The sequence below is a fragment of the Coenobita brevimanus genome, chromosome 29 (assembly GCF_032717465.1).
Source record: "Coenobita brevimanus isolate Jiangsu-jjx chromosome 29, ASM3271746v2, whole genome shotgun sequence".
NCBI lineage: Eukaryota > Metazoa > Arthropoda > Malacostraca > Decapoda > Coenobitidae > Coenobita > Coenobita brevimanus.
This window is the reverse complement of record NC_136982.1, coordinates 1,792,501-1,814,770: the sequence shown is the minus strand read 5'-3', so window position 1 is coordinate 1,814,770 and position 22,270 is coordinate 1,792,501.

Here is a 22,270-nt window from a genome sequence, read left to right as displayed (position 1 = left end):
TCCACACAAGGGCGAACAAGACCCATTTACAAACCGCGCAACTACGTAGGGTTAAAGAAAGAAAGCATAGAGTCGATTTAAGATGCAAATTATCAAAGAACCCAATTTTGCAAGAGAGGTAGATTGATAGTTCCTTGATAGTTAATGAGATAAGAAGACATTGAGGGTATTGTGTGTAGATAAAGGATTGTGTTGTGTGTTGTTGAAGATAATAGGAGAGGTTCCTGGAAGATTGTGGTGAGTTAAAAGATGAAGGAAACGATTTGTTTGAGGCATTGTGTAGGGGAAGGTGTGTGTGTGTGTGTGTGTGTGTGTGTGTGTGTGTGTGTGTGTGTGTGTGAGAGAGAGACAGACAGACAGACAGACAGACAGACAAAGACAGACAGACAGAGAGATAGACAGATAGAAAAAAAAACAGAGGCGGGAGGAGTACGTTTGTCGTGTGTGTGTGTGTGTGTGTGTGTGTGTGTGTGTGTGTGTGAGAGAGAGAGAGAGAGAGAGACTGACAGACAGACAGACAGAAAACAAAGAGTCAGGAGGTGTATGTTGGCTGTATAATTTCACTCTCAAATATATTACACCATCACACTTCTCCTCTGAAATATCACTCATTTTTCCTTGAGGTCACGGCTGTCTAAACCCACACTCTCACTGCCCGTCTCTCCACCTCTTAATTCTGACAGCCGCCTCATTAGACAGCCATATATAGACAGCGCTGTTGGGGGCAGAGCCACTCCCAGATGATTGCTGTTTCTTACGGTTTACGCTAATGTATGAGGGTGTAAGAGAGGAAAGATGTCAGTCGGGGAAGATGGATGAGAGTAAAATCTTGCCCTGTTCTTAGGTTTTCTTGGTCGTGTCTTAGTTTTCTTCAGCTCATTCCAGACGATTTTATTCAGCTGTGGGTTATATTATGCTCTCCCTCTTCCCTTTTTTCAATCTTCCATATCTCTCCTTTCCTCATCCCTCACCTTCCGTTGTGCCCCTATACCCATCCTGTTTCTCCCCTTCTCCCCTCTCTCCATCCTTTCATCATCCCCTTTTGGTTTCTCTCTCTCTCTCTCTCTCTCTCTCTCTCTCTCTCTCTCTCCTTTTTCTTTTATCCCCTCACCTCCCTTTTTCATCCCTACTCCGTTCCCTGACTCTCCACGGCATCCCCCTTCCTTCATCTTAGTCCCCCCATCTCCCCTTTTCAGTCTCACATCTCTCCCTATTTCTCTCCAATATTCCTTCATCCCTCCTCCTCCCTTTTTTCACCCCTCCATCTCTCCCCTCCCTCTCTACCTCCCTCATTAGTATTTTTTACCTTCCCATCACCTTCACATCTCTCCCCAGCATCCCTCCTCCCCTCCATCCTTTCTTCTCCCCCTTTCATCCCTCTTTCTCTCCTCTCTTTCCTTACCTCTCTTCATTAATATTCCTCACCCCCTCCTCCTCCCTTACCCCCACCCACTGAGATCTCCCATCCTCTCCTTCTTCCTACGACCTCCTGCTAACATCTGACCTGCTGTGAGTCCAAACCACCATATAAAAACCCGGTGATAGATAGTAGAGTCGACGCGATAGATAGATAAACCCAGCGATAGATAGTACAGTCGACGTCTTAGATAAACCCAATGATAGATAGTACAGCACAGGTAGACGGGATTGATAACCTCTGTAATCAATCTCCTTATAAAGGTAAAATTCTCACCTGGTTCTTGCTCCCTTCAGACGATTTCCTTCATCTTAGGAGAGAGATTATTGAGGCAAGGAGTCTGTGGAATTATTGCCTTATTTTATACCTTATTTCTGCCTTATTTTATGCCTTATTTTTGTCTTATTTTATACCTTATTTTTGCCTTATTTTATGCTTTATTTTTGACTTTTGTTCTTTATTTTTGCCTTATTTTATACTTTTTTGTCTTATTTTATATTTTATTTTTGCCTTATTTTATACCTTATTTTTTGCCTTATTTTATACTTTATTTGTCTTATTTTATACTTTATTCTTCCCTTATTTTATAACTTTATTTCTACCTTATTTTATACTTTATTTTTGCCTTATTTTACACCTTATTTCTGCCTTATTTTATACCTTATTTTTGCCTTATTTTATACCTTATTTTTGCCTTATTTTATACTTTATTTTTGCCTTATTTTATACCTTATTTTTGCCTTATTTTATACTTTATTTTTTCCTTACTTTATACTTTATTTTTGCCTTATTTTATACCTTATTTTTGCCTTATTTTATACTTTATTTTTGCCTTATTTTATACTTTATTTTTTGCCTTATTTTATACCTTATTTTTGCTTTATTTTTTACTTTATTTTCAATCTTTATTTTGCTAACCACTACAAGCCCCAATACTTATTATCTAACTTTACTTAGTTCAAAAAATCTCTCCTGAAAGTAATAAAGTCGCAGAGTTGGCAAGAATTATTTAGTGTTGGCAAGAATTATTTAAAGAGTTGGCAAGAATTATTTAAAGAGTTGGCAAGAATTAAAGAGTTGGCAAGAATTTATTAAGGAGTTGGCAAGAATTTATGAAGGAGTTGGGAAGAATTTATGAATTTATGAAAGAGTTGTCAAGAATTATTTAAAGAGTTGGCAAGAATTATTTAAAGAGTTGGCAAGAATTATTTAAAGAGTTGGCAAGAATTATTTAAAGAGTTGGCAAGAATTATTTAAAGAGTTGGCCAGAAATAATGAAAGAGTTGGCAAGAATTATTTAAAGAGTTGGCAAGAATTATTTAAAGAGTTGGCAAGAATTATTTAAAGAGTTGGCAAGAATTATTTAAAGAGTTGGCAAGAATTATTTAAAGAGTTGGCAAGAATTAATTTAGGAGTTGGCAAGATTTATTTAAAGAGTTGGCAAGAAATAAGGAAAGAGTTGGCAAGATTTATTTAAAGAGTTGGCAAGAATTATTTAAAGAGTTGGCAAGATTTATTTAAAGAGTTGGCAAGAATTAACGAGAGAAAACGTCATGGAAATAAAGACAGTTTGTGTTTCTAGATCCACACTTTGTTTTTTTATCTTCCAGAAATTCAAGGGAGCTGTGAGTACTGTAATCTTTTCCCATGCTGGTCAAGTACGATGAACACTAACTTGGTGTGATTAAAACTGAGGACACGAAACGCTAGGGAGTCGTCTGTATACTGAAGGTCATGATTGGGGCAGTTGTGAAATGTGTGGTTATCCTGTTTTGTTTGTTTTGTTTTGTTTTATGCTCGACGTGAACCCAGTGGACTGCAGGCTGAACTCCTCCTCCTCCTCCTCTTCCTCTTCCTCTTCCTCTTCCTCTTCCTCTTCTTCTTCTTCTTCTTCATCATCATCTCCTCCTCCTCCTCCTCTCCTCCTCCTCCTTTTGGGGAAGCGGAAGAAAGTGGATGGACGTTATTATATCCAAGCAGAGGAGCGGGCTGGTTATATTGATGCCACCACGTGAAGGCGTCCCACTCCAGCTTGCCACGTTTTTGCGGAGTTATCAGCTTTGTAAAGGAGACGCATTTACTCTCATCATGGATTTAGCATGAAATTTAACCCCTTCAGTTCGACCATTCGTATTGAGGCTAGCAGAGGCCTTTCGAGATACAAGGATGAGTTACAGCCTTCCTTAACCCCCTTTACAGCCTGAGGTCATCCTTGGGTCGAGTATCAGCGTCTTGGAACTCGAAAAATGCATAATCGTAGTGACAGGGTTAGACTCCACCATCACTACCACCCACGACCCCTATAAGCAAAACTATTCCATACAGTTATACCATCTAAGTCTGGAGATGTATTTTTGTCTTTGTATTCCTCCCGTCTGTACTTTTTTTCACTGTATTCCTCCCACCTACTGTATATTTTTTTTTTCACTGTATTCCTCCCAGCTACTGTATTTTTCACTGTATTCCTTCCATCTCCTGTATTTTTTTTTCACTGTATTCCCCCCAGCTACTGTATTTTTTTCTCACTGTATTCCCCCCAGCTACTGTATTTTTTTTTCACTGTATTCCTCCCACCTACTGTATTTTTTTTTCACTGTATTCCTCCCACCTACTGTATTTTTTTTTACTGTATTCCTCCCATCTACAGACGATTTTATTCAGCTTTTGGATGGATTTTTTTCGAACTGGAGGCAATAGATCTAAGCTTAATAAACCCCTTCAGTACGAGAGGCCATACCCAAGCTGAGGAAAAGCGTCTGGCAGTAGCAAGAATAAGCTGAGAGAGAGAGAGAGAGGAAAAAAAAAGTCTCTCTCCAGCTTGTCTCTTGCAAAGTGTAACCGGAGAGAGAGAGAGAGAGAGAGAGAGAGGGAAAAAAGTCTCTCTCCAGCTTGTCTTTTGCAATGGGTAACCGGAGAGAGAGAGAGAGAGAGAGAGAGAGAGAGGAAAAAAAAAAAGTCTCTCTCCATCTTGTCTCTTGCAATGGGTAACTGGAGAGAGAGAAAGAAAGAGAGAGAGAGAGAGAGAGAGGAAAAAAATAAAGTCTCTCTCCAGCTTGTCTCTTGCAATGTATAACTGGAGAGAGAGAGAGAGAGAGAGAGAGAGACGAAAAAAAAAGTCTCTCACCAGCTTGTCTCTTGCAATGTGTAACCGGAAGCTGCAATTGACGGCACTTCCGGGCCTGTATCGATAAGAGAGAGAGTGATTGCATAGCTGTTGCCAATTTTCCCTATCGCTCTAGCAAGAAGGTCGGCCTCGGGGTGTGGAATAGTACTGGAGGCCTGGAAGAGTGTGAGGAGTGTGTGTGTGTGTGTGTGTGTGTGTGTGTGTGTGTGTGTGTGTGTGTGTGTGTGTGTGGTGGGAAAATTTGTTATTCGGAAATTGTTGGAGTATGGATGTGAGTAGGGTGTGTGTGTGTGTGTGTGTGTGTGTGTGTGTGTGTGTGTGTGTGTGTGTGTGTCTGTGGTGGGGGATGCTGAAAGTGCGTGTGAGTGTGTGAGATCTGGCCTTGTGAGTAATTAGGAAGTGTGTGTTTGAAGGATGAGAATGGCTATAATGCTATGTGTGTAGGGTGACATGCTAGGGTGTGAGAGAGATGGTAAAGACCTAAAGTATCGTAGCGTGTAAAAGTATGAAGTATGTAGCCCTAGTAAGGTTTGAGGTATGCTGGAATATGAGAGGGTGGGGTATGCTGGGTTGTGAGGTAGTGTGTTTGAGTGTGTGGAAGAGGTATGCCAGTGTGAGGTGTAGTATGAGGGAATGCAGGTGGTGGTATGTTTAGGCTGGAGTGTGAGGTATACTTGAGTGTGAGTTTAAGTATGAGGAGTGCATATGGCGTGATGTAAATTAGAGTCTTGGGTATGCTAGTGTGATCAATATGCCAGTGTGAGATAGTGCATGTGATGTGATGGGAAATAAAGTGTGAGGTATACCAGAATGAAAGATATGTTAAAGTGTCAGAGTGTAACACCGAATGGAGTGTGGTGTGGTGTGGTGTGCTGTAGTGTGGTGTGCTGTGGTGAAGTGTGGAGTGGTTTGGTGTGGTGAACTGTGAGTATAAGTTAGTGTGGTATGTTGTGTTCTGTGGTGTGGTGTGAGTGTGGTATACTGTGGTGTGGTGTGGCAGTGTAGTGTGGTGTGCTGTGGTTTGGTGTGGTGTGGGGGTATCATCGGCCCTAGCACCACATAAGGCCTGCCACACCTGCCTGCGCTTGCTACCATACATTTGCATCTATTTATCACACCCACCTTAAACACCTGCCTCATCCCTGCCTAACCTCGCCTCCCCACCTCCTGCCTAACCTCTCTCTCTCTCTCTCTCTCTCTCTCTCTCTCTCTCTCTCTCTCTCTCTCTCTCGCATTTTACATACCGCCATCATTTACCTGCCTGAGAAAAATCATTTGATCGTAACAGCATTTGTTTGTGTGTGTGTGTGTGTGTGTGTGTGTGTGTGTGTGTGTGTGTGTGTGTGTGTGTGTGTTTTGTAGGCTTGCATCCCCACTTTATTTACAGAAAATAAACTACTGAGCGAGTATATATATTTTAATTCATGATTTTTTATACATATTGCCACAAGTCTCTTTCATATCTTTATTCTTTGGGGATCTTAATGAGGCTCCTATGACCCACTCTGAGCTGAATAATATCCTTTGACTTTGGATTGCTAGAGTTGTCTTGACGATGAGGGGAGTAAAGAGATATGGACGTCAAATATGGATAGTAATATATCAGCAGTATTCATTTTTATTTTTTGGTTTATTTAATTATTTGCACCTTCATTTCTACTAACACACAAGCTGGAAATGATACTAACTTGTTTTTATATAGACAAGTTAGAATAATATACTAGTTATTTTTTACACAAGTTATAAATCATACTAACTTATAAATTTGTCAGTTATATTGGACGTGATGTGTAAAGTTATTGTGGAACTTGTAAAACGTTGTGAAATAGATACTCATTACCCTGGACGTACCTGTATATACCTGAACTTCCGGCGTTATTATGTCCCTTTCATCTCACCTGTCATTTCCGATAGCTGAATAATGAGTACAGGTAAGAATGATGCCAGCACAAAAGCCGCCGTAAAGGTAACAGTGAAAGTATTACACCTGGAGCACAATGGACTGGAATGCATCACCTGGACAATGGCACGATTTGTCACCTGAATGATTTGTAATTAGCAGGTGTTAAGGGCACTCGCATATTTACTGTAGTTCTTTCACTTTAACTTGGCCTAGATTTTCATCCTTTTGTAGCATCTTTCACGTATCTCAGTGGCAGGATGAGAGTTTTAGTAATAGATGTTCAAGGGATCCGCACATTTACTTTACTACAGTTTTTGCATCTTAACTTGGCCTAGTTTTTCGTCCTTTTGCGGCTTATTTCACGTAGCTCAGTAGCAGAATAAGGCACTGGTGTGGTTCTACATCCTTTTACATAGCACTTCTTCGTGACTAATGCATTGAGGGTTAATCTAGCGTTATAACTCTGCATTCAGGATGGAGAGATGTCAATTTTAGGGAACGGGTCAGGACGGCAGGTGTGAATGGAAGCGTCTGGGAAGAAAGATGGGCCTCCTTTCCTCTTGCCTTATCCCTAACTTCTGAACTCTCTCTCCCATCTTGCCTTATTGTCCCCTGCTCCACGGGGTACAAAGAACCACCTCTCTCTCTAGTTCCACCTGAACAAAATGTGCAACTGACGAAGGGCAATGAAAACGCTATCTCCTGTAATGTGTGTTTCAGATTTTTTTTATTTTTACGCCACGTATTCGTCACGCATTAGGAGGATACTTTTTATTTTGCTTATTTCTTTGCCAGTACGTAACATCCTCCTCAGGGCACTTCCGTACCCAGCCGGAAGACGTAACTTAATCTTTCTCACTTGCTTTTATGTACCGGAACTTATTTTTGAGCAGGTAAAGGTATGTTTGTTTACTTATTTATTTTATTTTTGTTAGTACTGGTCCAAATTTGTGTTGAAAGGTTCGTGAATTTAATGATAATATCTCTCTCTCTCTCTCTCTCTCTCTCTCTCTCTCTCTCTCTCTCTCTCTCTCTCTCTCTCTCTCTCTCTCTCTCTCTCTCTCTCGGGTAGATTTATGTTGAAAGTTTAGGTCTGTGAATATATTTACAGTCTCTCTCTCTCTCTCTCTCTCTCTCTCTCTCTCTCTCTCTCTCTCTCTGCTAGACTTTCCCTCACACTGTCTGTCTCTTTCCTTCACTCTGTCTACTTCCTTCCCTCATTCTGTCTGCTTCTTTCTTTCACTTTCAACTTCTTATCTCTGTCTGTCTTTCCCCCCTCACTCTGTATTTCCCTTTCCCTCATTCTGCGTCTTCCTCTCATTCTGCCTCACTTCCCATAGCCCTGGTTGACTTCGATGGGGGGGGGGGATTAAATGCAACAAGAGGCTTAGTGATTTGTTCGGGGCTTTGTAAGAAAGAGAGAGAGAGAGAGAGAGAGAGAATAAGCCTGTGATATCAACTTGTGTGAACTGAGAATAAATGCAGCCAAGCAAAAAATCTCTCCCTGACCTCATCTTACAAAATATCCTCCTTGTAGATGATGAAAATCGTCTGGAAGTAGCAAGAAGAAGCCAAGAAAATCACTTAATTCTATCTATTACCAGACGCTTTAATCCCGGAAGGGGTGGCCACAAACAAATCGCCTCCATGTCGCCCTGTCCCCCGCCATTTCACTGCCCTGCTCTTAATTCATGAAGGTAATTTGCGTGACTATCTTCCTTCTCCCCAAAGATGAGGGAAATCGTCTGAAAGGAGAAAGAGTACACCAAGGGAGTAGGCCACTTATTTCAGATGGATTGGGGGGGTGTCAGAGAGGGTGTGTGTGAATTGGGAGCAGGGCTGTGAAATGGTGAGGGACAGGGTGACGTGGAGGCGATTTGTTTGTGGCCACCTCGTATCGGATTAAGGCGTCTGGCAATAGATAGATAGATGGATGACTGGCTTCCTTCTTAATTATTTGGTTATTTTTATCCACCTGTCTTCATTACCTGGAGATAATTACGTAACAGGTGGAAATTAAAGAGCAGGTATCAGTGGGAAAGATGGACTCTCTCTTTTTCTCTCTCTTTCATCTCTTTCTCCTTCTATCCTCTCTCTCTCTCTCTCTCTCTCTCTCTCTCTCTCTCTCTCTCTCTCTCTCTCTCTCTCTCTCTCTCTCTCTCTCTCTCACACACACACACACACACACACACACACACACACACACACACACACACTAGGGTCGATAACCAGCAGACCTAAGCCTTCCACCCCCCCCCTCCCTGAAGAAGTTACGTAAGGAGGACAACCAAGAGAAGAAGAAGAAGAATGAGGAGGAGGAGGAGGAGGAGAAAGAAGAAGAAATAGAGGAGGAGTCTGTAAGAAGGAAGGGTGTTTGTTTTTGTTCCGGGTATGGCCAGACGATTTTACTCAGCTGACAGGGGGTTGTAGGAGCCTGAGTGTTTTAATACTGTATCGTGAAGCAATTCCAGACGATTTCCCTAAGCTGGTAAGGGAGTGATAGGAGCTTGAGAGTCCTAGTATTGTCTTAGCTCAGGCCAGACGATTTTATTCAGCTGAGAGTGGGTCATAGGAGCTGGGGGAAGTCAGTGCTTTCACTATTAACCGTCTTGTGGCAATCCTCCCCCCCACCCTTAGCACCTCCCCTTTAGCGATTTATTTTGCCTGTTCGACCCGCGTTTTCTATTGTAAAGTTGGCATCTGAATGAGGTAGATAACATTGGTAATATTAAGAGAAAATGGGGAAAATAAAGGAAAATTTTGAGAGAGAGAGAGAGAGAGAGAGAGTAGCCCCCTCTCTCAAAGTAGTGGGGTGTGGGAGTGGGGATATTCACTTTAGGCTACACTAATAGGATTACTTGAAGGCTTAGGTGGCACTCCGGGGCCTAGAGAGAGGGAGAGAGAGAGAGGGAGGGAGAGAGGGAGAGAGAGAGAGAGAGAGAAAGAGAGAGAGAGAGACTTCGAGACAGACAGACGCGAGCATACACACACACTTAGAGACAAATAGAATGACATGGAGAGATAGATAAGTAGATAGATGGATGGATGGATTGGTAGATAGATTGATAGGTAGATAGATAGGTAATAGATAGATAGATAACGAGAGAATGGGGGAGAGAAGAATGGATTGTCAGGGAGGAGTGCAAGGGAGAGAGAGAGAGAGAGAGAGAGAGAGAGAGAGAGAGAGAGAGAGAGAATTAGAAAGAAAGGGAGGGAGGGATAAATGGAGTGTCAGGGGAGTAGGCACCGGGAAAGGAGACGGAGGGAGAGAAAGAGGGAGGGAGGATGTTGGAGGGAGTACAGAATAGGGAGGGAGGGACGAGAGTGAGAGGAGGGGGAGAGAGGGAGAAAGTGCTGGGAAAGGAGACGAAATTAAGGGAGAGAGAGAGAGAGTGAATGAAGGAAGGAAGGAAGGGAATGAGAGAGAGAAGGGAGAGACATAAGCAGGGGAGAGAGAGAATTGGAAGAAACGAGAAATAATAGAAAACCATGATTTAGGTCACTGGATATCAAGGTGTAAACAAGGGTCGTAAACAAGAGAGAGAGAGAGAGACACTAGTAAGGTCAAAAAAATGAACAACGTATGGATTTGAGACGGAATGAATGAAGGAGTGAATAAGAGGTGTTGCAGAGGCAATACACACACACACACACACACACACACACACACACACACACACACACACACACACACACACACACACACACACACACACACACAGCGCTCTTCCACTCAAATTTTTCCGGTGTTTATTCAGCCGTCTTTTACTGCCTATACTCTCTCGAGGCTATATATAGACACACACACACACACACACATACACACACACACACACACACACACACACACACACACACACACACACACACACACACACACACACACACACACACACACACACACACACACACACACACACACCTTTTTGCAATACACCCACATATTTTGCTACGTCCATACACCCACATTCATACACCCACACACTTGCATTTATAACCACTCTATTTCTACCCAGCTATTCACACACACACACACACACACACACACACACACACACACGTTTCCTATTTCACCCTTATTCTTTCCCTCTCCCTTACCCCCACCCTCTCACCATATTTCATCCTCACTTTACCACCCTGCCTCACCCTTACTCTCCCTGCCTCGCCCTTACCCTCACTACCCTGCCTCACCCTTACCCTCACTACCCTGCCTCACCCTCACCACCCTTCCTTTCCCTCACCACCCTTCCTCTCCCTCACCACCCTGCCTCACCCTCATCTCCCTGCCTCACCCTCTTCTCCCTGCCTCTCCCTCACCCACGCACCTGCACTTGTTTCTGGCTATCATTCTTGTCAGTGGTTATATTTAGAATGCTTCACTGTTCTTTATCCCAACACCCACATTCTCTCTCTCTCTCTCTCTCTCTCTCTCTCTCTCTCTCTCTCAACCTTCTGTACAACTTTATCTTGCTTCCTCTTATTCTTTCCTTCCCTCCCCGTCTTTCATCATTCATTTTCCTTCTTTCCGTCCTTCCTTCCTTCCTTCTTAACTTCCTTTCACCTTACCTTCCTTTCTTGCTTTCTTCTTACCTTCCTTCCCTTCTTTCTTCCCTTCTTTTTACCTTCCTTTCTTCCGTTCATCCATAATACACTGCTTCCTCTTTGTCCTTTTCCTTCCTTTCCTTTCTTTGTTATTTTCCTTCCTTTCATCTTTTCATCTTCTTTACGTTTTCCACTCCGACTTGTATTATTCCATTCCATTTTTTGTTTCCTTCCTTCTTTCCTTCCTTCCCTCCCTCCTTCCATCCTTCCATCCGTCCGTCCATCCATCCATCCATCCATCCATCCATCCATCCATCCTTCCATCCTTCCATCCGTCCGTCCATCCATCCATCCATCCATCCATCCATCCATCCATCCTTTCTTCCTCCCTTCCTCCCTCCCTCCCATTTTTTCTTTTAATTCCTTCCCTTCCTTCTCCATTCCTTCCTTCAATTCTTTTTTCTTCCATGATCTCCACCCTTCCTGTTTCCTCTTCTCTCCCTTTTTCCTCCCTTCCCTCCGAGTACTTTCCTTTCCTCCTCTCCCTCTTTCCTTCTTTTACTCCTTTCCTTCTTCCTTGTTTTCCTCGTGTACAGTAAGCTTTCTCTCTCTCTCTCTCTCTCTCTCTCTCTCTCTCTCTCTCTCTCTCTCTCTCTCTCTCTCTCTCTCTCTCTCATGGACTTACATATAAAAAACACATGAACATAAGAAGAGAGGATAACTGCAGTAGGCCAGTTGATCCATGCTAGGCAGTTCCTATAATCGTGACTAAACTACCAGAATAAGACAAGGATAGCAAAGAAGTAGTCAGCGTAAGGATAGTAGTTATAGTCATAGTTTTATGTAACAACCACGAAAGGACAATTAGATCTGTTGATTTTTTTCCCCTTGTAATTCTTTGTGCTAATTCTGTCTGTCTGTATATTGCCAGACGCCTTAATCCTGTAAGGGGTGGCCACAAACAAATCGCCTTCATGTCGCCCTGTCCCCCGCCATTTCACTGCCCTGCTCCCAGCTCACACACCCGTCTCTCATATACCTCTCCACTCCATCCCTTCACCTAATCCTCGGCTTCCCCTTCGCTCTCCCCCCATCTAATTAACTTTTCAAAGTACAATATAAGAGTTTCATAATTATGCAACTAAAAGTGGATTGACAAAACCGTCTGCAATTGCACGGGAGATTGAAGAATGCAGTTTTCCTTAGGTTTGGTCAATGTATAGGAGACTGAGGAGAAAAATGTGCAATCCTAATTTGATGCAACATAAAGGGTTCCGATCCTGTACAGTCGAGGTCAGAAATCGTGTCCCCATTTTCTTTTCTTTTTGTGGATTTCGGAAATATGCCTGGGGAAAGGGAAGCAGGGGGACATTGATGACTTTTTTTGGCCAGAGATCCTTGGCTTCAGTTGCGTCCTTGGCTGTGGATTCAAGAAACTAAACTTTTGAGATCATGGAGAAGAAAGCAGGATAGGCGACAGGACTTTTGATGCCGACTGTACCTGTTTTTGTGGGTGTATGGAGGGCAATATGTGACCCCCCCCTCCCCTGTCCCCCCTTCTCCCTTCCTCCCCCTCTACCCTTCTCCCTCCCTCCCCCTATACCCTTCTCCCTCCCTCCCCCTTTGCCCTTCTTCCTCCCTCCTCCAGTCCCCTTCTCTCTCCCTCCTCTCATCCTTTTCCCTCCTCACCCTCTCCTCATCCCTGCTTCCCACCTTATCCCCTCTCCCCCCTCATCCGTGCCCCCCTTCCTACATCCTCCCCCACCCTTTTCTTCCCTCCCACCCTCTTCTCCCCTTCGCCCTCTCCTCATCCCCTCCCTTCACCCAGGCTTTACCTGTTGACCCACCTGTGGCCCGGGCAGGTGAGGCAGCAGGTGGCGTGTCTCCACAGAGTTGCGTTAACAAGAGTGTCACGCTTCAGATATGTGTGTGTGTGTGTGTGTGTGTGTGAGAGAGAGAGAGAGAGAAGAGAGGGGTTTGGGGTAATGTGTATGTGTCGAGGAAGGTAATGTGCGTGTGTATGTGGAGAGGGGAGGTAGGGATAGTGTTGTGTGTGTGTGTGTGTGTTTTTGTATCATTTAATTCATCTACATAAACAACGAATTCTAGTATAGTTTCTCCTGTTTTATATTTATTACACTGCCAAAATCAGACTAATTAATACGCCAATTCATTTTACAGGTAAGGAGTTTTGCAAAATACCTGGTGGTCTGCGTAGGTAAGTACAAAGTTAATCTGACAAGCAAAGAGATAAATAGAGAGAGAGAGAGAGAGTGTGTGTGTGTATTGTCTCTAAGTTTAATTTTTATCATCCTTTATATTTTTCACATCCCTTCTGAAAATAAGAATATATAGTTACTTATTTATAATGGGCCTTTGAGTGTGTCTGTTAGGCCTGTATTTTCACCAGGTAATGAAGCTCCCTATCACCACCTCCTTAGCGATTTATTTCTTGGATATGGTTGGTTAATATCTTTTTGTATGTTACTTATGCTGAGTCTGGCGGTATTAGAAGGATGTTTGTTGTACAGAGTAGGGCAGTAAGGTGTAATAAGCAGTATAAATCGCTCGGGAAAAGGTGTTAGGGAGCGAGGATGCGGGTCATGTGCTTCGTAATTTCTCGTCTTTGGGTGTATGTGGGAGGATGCCTTGGATGCGGCTTTTCAGATTTACCCGGATTTTCCACAAGAGTTGTCAAATCAAAAGACGATGAAATGTGGTTGGGTACGAAGCATTCAGAAAAATACTAGACTCTTTTAAATATCACAGAAATATAAGTAAAATATTTGTCGATAAAATTTCAGAACTATCTAGCTATCTATTGCCAGACGCCTTAATCCCTTATACGGGGTGGCCACAAACAAATTGCCTCCACGTTACCCTGTCCCCCGCCATTTCCCTGCCCTGCTCCCAATTCACACCTCCCCTCTCTCATATACCTCTCCACTCCATCCCTCCATCTCATCCTTGGCCTTCCCTTCCCTCTCTCCCCTCCACCTCACTCACATACACTCTCCCCGTCAGTCTCTCACTCTCCATCCTCTCCACAAAAAACTGTCTCTTTAAGTTACATAAATCTAGTTATTGCAACATTATTTATTTATAGAGGTAGATTATAGGTAGGTAGAGCCCGTATAAGTTTTGAACGGTAATATTACTAAATGATTTACAGGGAAATTTTGCAAGACTGTCGGAAATAAATCTGTAAAATGTGTCGGTGAAATATTTTTGGTGGTCGTGGATTGAGGTTATAGTTAGATCAGTCGCCCTTTACCGCCTCTGCCATCGTAAAGGGGAGGAGGGAGGCAGGGGAGAGGAGGGAGAGGGAGGGGGAGATGGGGGGAGGAAGAGGAGAGGGAGGGAGGGAGGGGGAAGATGGAGGAGGAAGGGAAGAGAGAGAGGGGAGGGGAAGATGGGGTGGAAGAGGAGAGAGGGAGGGAAGATGGGATAGGAAGAGGAGAGGGGAGGGGAGATGTGCGGAGGAAGAGAAGAGGGAGGGAGGGGAAGATGGGGAGAGGAAGAGGGGAGAAGATGGGGGGAGGAAGAGGAGAGGGAGGGAGGGGAGAGAAAGAGGAGAGAGAGGGAGGGGAAGAGGAGAGGAGGTGAGTGTAGTGTGGGAGGGGAGGGGAGGGGAAGGTGAGTGGGAAGGGGTTTGAGGGGAGGGGGAGGGGTTGGAGAGGAGAGGATGGGGGGGAGGAGGGGATAGGAAAGGTGGTGGGTAAAAGATGAGTCAGGAAGAGTAAGTCTAGCCAATAAACTGACAAGCAAAGAGAGAGAGAGAGAGAGAGAGGGAGAAAGAGAGAGAGAATCCTTCTAATATATAGCTTTTGTGGTTCCTCATTATCATAAACATTTTCCCTTTGTGACTCAATAAGGTACACATCTTCGCCTTAAGCACATCATTATATTTTTACCTGCACGAAATTGCAATATATCTTTCTAAAATATATATACACATCACCAGCAGCAAAGAAGATATTACGACCCCAGGTAAAGAACAGACTTTTAACCTCGCAGACGACAATGTATTACTGAGTGACATTTTTCTGTATTTATATTTTGATGATTTTATGCAACTTGGGAATATTCACTACGGCAGGAGGGTTACTAAATGTCCAGTATACTTTGCACTATGTCTTGCCTAACAGACGATTTTACTCAGCCTGGAAAAATCGCAGGAGGCCAAGGGTTACCTGTCCTTACCTGAGACGTGTTCTATGTTGCTGAGAAAAATTTAGGTATTATAGATGTATGAGTTTGATAAGACCTGTGGAAACCGTCTCGTTCAATGACTCTCTCAGGCTGCATAAAATCGTCTGTTGAAAGGCAAGCAACATAAAGGAGTACCCGCAGTAAAGGTGTTAACCCGTTCACTCGTAGGGGGTCTCTCAGCTGAATAAAATCGTCTGGCTTTAGCTGCAATAAAAGGCAAGTTACGTCTCGGTTTAAAAGTTATTAAATATCACCAACACAGTGACTTCGTAAATACAAGTTCCTTTGAGGAGTGACAAAAATAGATAGATAGATGGGTAGGTCGAGAGATAGATAGGTAGGTAGGTAGGTAGATAGATAGATAGGTAGATAGATAAAGAAAGAAACAATAAAGCCTTCTCACCTGAAACTTGCCTGAACGCAGAGTGGAACGTGTTTATCCTGGAGCAGCATCAGAGGCGAGGTTGTTATCAAAATATTGGGGAGGAGGAGGAGGAGACAGGGAATGTGCCAGGCGAGGAGTTACGAGAGGACTGATAGCGGAAATGAAGGCACGTAGTAGCTTAGGCTGGAGGGAATTTGCATGCATCTCGTGGGTACCTGAGTAACTTAAGTCGGCTGTGATGGACGGTGGGCTAGGGTGTTGTTGGAGGGTGAGTGTGGGAGGGATGGAAGGGTGAGTGGGAGTGTGTGGGAGGGATAGGTGAGTGGAAGTGTGTGGGAGGGTTGGAAGGGTGAGTGGAAGTGTGTGGGGGGGAGGGAGGGCGTGGGGGAGTTAGAAGGGTATGTAGCTGTGAGAGTGGGAGAATATTTGGACGGGTGTGTAAGTGTGGGGGAGAGATGGAGGGGTGAGTGGATCTGTGCGGGAGGTGGGAGTGGGTGGGAATGCGGGGGGTGTGGTTGTGTTGAGGGATGGGCTAGGGTGTGTGGGAGAGTTGGAGGGGTGTATTGCTGTGTTGGAAGGGTGTGTGGCTGTGTTGAAGGGTGGAATGCAATGTGGAAGGGATAGAGAGTTGGAGGAGTGTGTGACTGTGTGAGAATGTGTAGGAGGGCGTGTGAATATGAGGGAGGGAGGGTATACGGAAGTGAGTAAGATGTGAGAGATTGTGTGAGTGTGTTGGAGGATGCATGGGAAGAAGGGGGACATCGGGAGGGTCTGTGAGAAAATGGGAGTGTGTGTGTGTGTGTGTGTGTGTGTGTGTGTGTGTGTGTGTGAACGGTTCGAGTTGCAGAGTGATATTAGCATTTAACAGGTTTATTATATGCCACTTCACTACGATGCCCTACAGTCGTCACCAAAAGTTCTGTCCTCTCTCTCTCTCTCTCTCTCTCTCTCTCTCTTTCATTTTCTTTCCACATCTTTACATTCCATGTTTTCTTATTCTTTTCTTAGTGTCAGATTTCCTTCCTTCTGAGTTTCTTTCCTTCATCTTGCTTCTTTAGTCTCATCCGCGTTGGTTTTATTATTATTATTATTATTATTGTTACTACTGCTGCTACTACTACTACTACTACTACCATCCTACTTTGGGGGGATAGGGAGGGGGTTGAGGGAGGGACGTTTGTTTACCCGGGCAGTGGAGCAGCCCGCCTATATCAGTGCTACCACGTGAAGGCGTCCACAGCAAAGAAAAAAATAAAACCAAATTGGTCCTGTGGGGTATGCACTCTCGTAAGATAAGAGGCATGGTAATTTACGAGAGGTATTAGGTAGCATTTATCCACGCTAAAATGCAAATAGGGAGTCGCTTGAAAGAGGTGCGTGTAATTTACCTGAGATTACCTATGATTACCTGTGTGTGGGTTGAGGGAATACACACGTACTTTCACTTATGCTAATTATTCCTAGCCCCGGACAAGGGTTTTAATTCTTAGTTTTTTCTCTCCATTCTCTTCCTCACTTCATTCTCCCTAACACCTCTTCCTTAGCGAATTGTTCTCCAAAGTACCCATTAATATCATTTTTTTTTTTTGCATCCTATTTCTTTTTAATGCTAACATAGATGGCATGAATAACACACAAAAATATAGTAGTAACGGAGCAGAATCAGAAATAAATCGGTAGTGAAGAGGTGTTTGGTAAGGTTCGGCACCAGAATACCGCCCATAATGTATCTACAGCCAGACCCAAAAAGTGATTATCCAGGTCACTTCAGGTCGTACAGAGTGATCCAAAAATACCGCGACACACACACACACACACACACACACACACACACACACACACACACACACACACACACACACACACACACACACACACACACACACACACACACACACACTGGCGATACGTTAAGATAAAAAAAAAAAAAAAGATAAAAAATTCTATCGAAGTGAAGTGGTTTATTGCATCATCATATTGCTTTTTATTCTGTCTTGAAAATGGTGGAAGCAAAATTTCATCTCATTTTTATGTATTTGCAAAGAAGAAGGAACCAAAGGCCAGAAGCCCGCAAGATCATTCTCACCAAGAGAAACAAAAATAAGAAAATTGAGAGGTGTGGCTGTTCCCCTCTCTAACATTTCTAACTCCTTGTGTATGGTGATCTTAGTTTGCTCATACTGATGCCAGGGTGCTAGAGAGGGGGCCTTCACGTGGTGGCATTAATATAACGAGGCAGTGTAGCTGCCTGGTTATGCAAACGTCCCTCACCTCCCTCCCTGTCCCCGCGAAAGGAGGATGGTGATCTGTAGGAGGACGACGACTTTAGCCTGCAGTCCACTGGGTTCACGTTTCGTATGAACCTGGGGCTACAACTATCAACACCACTACAATAACAACAATAACTGCTGATACTACCTCTACTACTACTACTACTACTACTACTATGACTACTTCTAGTACACCACTAAAATAACAATAATTACTACTACTACTACTACTACTACTACTGCTACTACTACTACAACTACTACTACTACTACTGCTACTACTACTACAACTACTACTACTATTATCCTCCTCCTCCTTCTCCTCTTACTACTGCTGCTGCTGCTGCTACTACTACTACTACTACTACTACTACTACTACTACTACTACTACTACTACTATTATCCTCCTCCTCCTCCTCCTCCTCCTCCTCCTACTACTACTACTACTACTACTACTACTACTGCTATTTCTGTTACTCCTCCTCCTCCTCCTCCTCCTCTTACTACTACTACTACTACTACTACTACTGCTACTAGTGACTTTCCCCTATTCCAGCTACTACCAGACGATTTATTCCTCGAACATCACACCTCGTAGTGAAGGGGTTGCAGACTAGCCAGGTATGCAGTAAACACCTGCCTAAGCACCTGCTGGAAACTCGTTAATGAGATAAATGGCAAAGCTACCTGGCCAAGCATACCTGTTCTCTCCCGCAATACATGACTGGTTTTGACTCATTCTTGGGTTTGTGTCTTTGCTGGTTTATTGCAGTTAGTGGTTGTTTTTTTTTTTTTTTAATGCAGCTGATAGTGTGTAAAGAAGCCTGAGTTAATGTTGGTACCATCATCATCATCAACAACATCATCATCGTCGCTGTCGTCATTATTGTTATTGTCGTTGTCGCCTTCTTCCTCCCCTTGATCACAAACATCATCATCATCATCACCACCACCACCACCACCACCACCACCACCACCACCACCACCACCACCACCACCACCACCACCACCACCACCGCCACAGCCGTTTCCCTGGCTGGACAGATGGCAGGCTGTGCACTTAACAGGCTCAGCCGGGGGAGAAAGCCGGAATCTGAAGCTATCGTAAAAATAAGACTGAAAGGAACAAGTGTTTCTTATTAGCAGCTGAATTAATCTCTCTCTCTCTCTCTCTCTCTCTCTCTCTAATAATTCACTGGTTTACAAAAAAAAAAAAAAAAAATTGTGGCAAGCATGTGAATAGGTGTTTTTGACTAATTTTGATATGCTTAATTCAAATTTCTAAACAGTTTTGCTCTATCACCTCTAGTTTTTTTGCTTTCACATATCCCGTTTTTTTTTTATTGTAATACATATATTTATAATATAATGAGTTTATTTCATATATTAAAATGGCATATTACAGAACGAAACAAAACAGACACAGAACACTGACAGAACTAAATATTACTATTACTTGGATATAAGCATAAATATACATACACCATAGTGCTACAGACAGTCAGAAGTGAGTTTTGGACGATCTGGTGTACTTTGCCTCCGGGATGTCGCGCAGGAGCATCCAGCAGAAGTCCCCCATCATGCTGGGGTTCCACTTGCCTTGGTAATTGCTCTCCATCTCAGTAATATCTTGGTGGAACCTTTCCCCATGTTCGTCGTGTACTGCTCCTAGGTTCTGGGAAAAGAAGTTGAGGTGGGAATGGAGAAAGTGAATCTTGAGAGACATTCGGCACCCCATATCCTGATAAGCCTGCAACAACTTCTCGACACGCTCTAGGTAATCAGGTGCCCGTGTGTTACCAAGGAAGCCATGGCAGACTGACTTAAATGCTTCCCATGCTCTCGGTTCCTTCAAGGTGAGCTTCTCCCCGAATACCTCATCCCTCAGCACCTCCCAGATCTGAAGTCCGACGAAGATGCCCTCCTTGAGCTTAGTAGAAATGAGAGCTGGAAACAGAGTGCACAGGTACTGGAAGGCAGTGCCATCCTTGTCCATGGCCTTCACAAAATTCTTCATAAGGCCAAGCTTGATATGAAAAGGGGGAAGAAGCACCTTGTTCATGTCCACCACAGGATTTTCTTGGACACTGTGTTTCCCAGGCACGAAAGTGCTCCTAGACCCCCAGTAAGCTACTGGTGTTCCCAGCCACACAATGCACATGTTTGACCGTGTTGTGGTGCGCGTTTTAAACTAAGTTCCAAGAAAATAGGACGGTCAATGGATTTCTGGCGAATATTTTGGGTCTAGGCCTATATGTATACATGTCTGTACATGTATACATGTATATCTCAAAAACTAGAGGTGATGGGTGAAAACGGATTTCGAATCTGAAATCAGCACCCCAAAATTAGGTTAGAACACCTAATTTCATGCTTGCCTCAAATTTTTTGTAAACCAGTGTAATCCAAGAGATAATCGGGACTATTTTCAATCTTCTGACCACTTTAATTTACCTCAGCTGAGTAAAATCGTCTTGTGGATAATCTTTTAAGAAATTCGACCATTCCAAGGAGAAATGGAGTCGCTTTTCTTCCCTGAGATGGCTGGAGTTTACCTCAAGTTAATTAGATCGTCTCGTGGTAACTTTTCATGCCACCACTCCGACACTCAGTCCAAGTCACACACATTTACCTAAATTGAAGTCGTGTGTGTGTGTGTGTGTGTGTGTGTGTGTGTGTGTGAGAGAGAGAGAGAGAGAGAGAGAGAGAGAGAGAGAGATGTATCGCCGTATTTACCATTTGCATACCTGTCTGACCGGCCCAGGTGAGTGAGGTGAGGTGTGGGGCGGGAGTGAGAATGTCATGTCTTAGTCCTTGTTAATATTAAGGAGTGGGCCACCTGCAAAAAATAAATAAATAAATAAATAAAAGCAGTATTGATGGAGCTTATTGTTTTTGCTGTTGCTGCTGCATCTCTTGTTCTTGTTGTAGTTGTAGTTGTAGTTTTAGTTGCTGTTGTTGTTATTGTTGTTGTGTTGCCAGGTTCATCTGACACGTGAGTCTGATGGGGTGCAGGTTTAAGTTCCCTTTCTGCAGTCCACCATTCTCCTTTTGGGGGATAGGGAAGTAGTTGAGAGACACGTGTACAACCAGGCAGTGAAGGAGCTCGGTTATATTGGGGCCACCGCGTGAAGGCGTCCCTATCCAGAATCTCGTATATAAACTACAAATTAACCTGCACCATATACGTAAAATTTGTACAGTTAACATTAATTTTCTTTCATACTGTAGTCCTGTTGGTGAGTGAGAAGCAGCTATGTAAAAAATCAAGACTTACGTAGACTATCAGATTAACCTACTCGTACTTTATGTAGAATTACTCGGACGACATTACTTAGTTTACCCACAGAGAGAGAGAGAGAGAGAGAGAGAGAGAGATTCCTTCGGCTCATTTCGCCTCGCTCTACCTCCCCCAACCCACTCACTTCATCTCCCCATCCACCCCCTTCACCACCCTCATCCACCCACCTTATCTCGCCCACCCCTTCCTTTACCTCCTTCATCCACCCACTCACCCCTTTATCTCCTCCACCCTCGTACCCATTTGATCTCACTCACCCACCGCCCACTTGTCTCCCTTGCCCACCCACCACTTTGTCACCCCCCTCCTTCTCACCTACTTCCCCCCCCCCACGCGCCCATTTAACCTCCCCCACCCGCTTCCGCCCACACACACTTTCTTCCATCTATAGTCCCTTCACTTCCCCACCCACTGCCGCCCACACACACATTCTCCCACCCAGTGTCCCGTCTCCACTCCCTTCCTCCAACCTACATTCCTTCCCTTCCATTTTGCCAGTCCCACCCAGTCTCTTACACCCATTTTACAGTCCACACCCATATTCCCTCACCCTCCCGCCCACTGTTACATGCCCTCCGTTATTGTATGTCTCTCAGGCTTATATAACTTACATCCTTCTTCAAAATTCTTTCCATTCAGTAGGCGTATCTTCATGGTGGGCAGATTTACATATATAAATTACCCACGATTTCAACTGGTCACCCTCATCCCTCATCCCACCCACATCCCTCCCTGTCTTCCATATTTGCGTCATCGGGTCTACAGTATAAGGCGTGGCTCCTTATAAGGCCCTATCTCGTGGGGTAAGGAGGTTCCCTAGCACCTCTTCCTTAGCGATTTATTTTCCAGGAGACGCATTACCATCCTGTTTTTTTGCTTCTTATGTCTTTCAAATGTCGACCCAGATGGCATGAATAACACACAAGAATATAACGGGGCAGTCAAAAATAAACCGGTAAGGAAGAGGTGTTAGTTAGCTTCCCTAACCACACCAGAATACCGCCTAAGATTGTCTCCTGCCACGTGTTCTACTCACCTGGCCAGCCCAACACGTGCCCCTAATTAGATCCTTACAGGTAGATACAAAGTTCGTCTACTATTCTACTGCGTCTGCT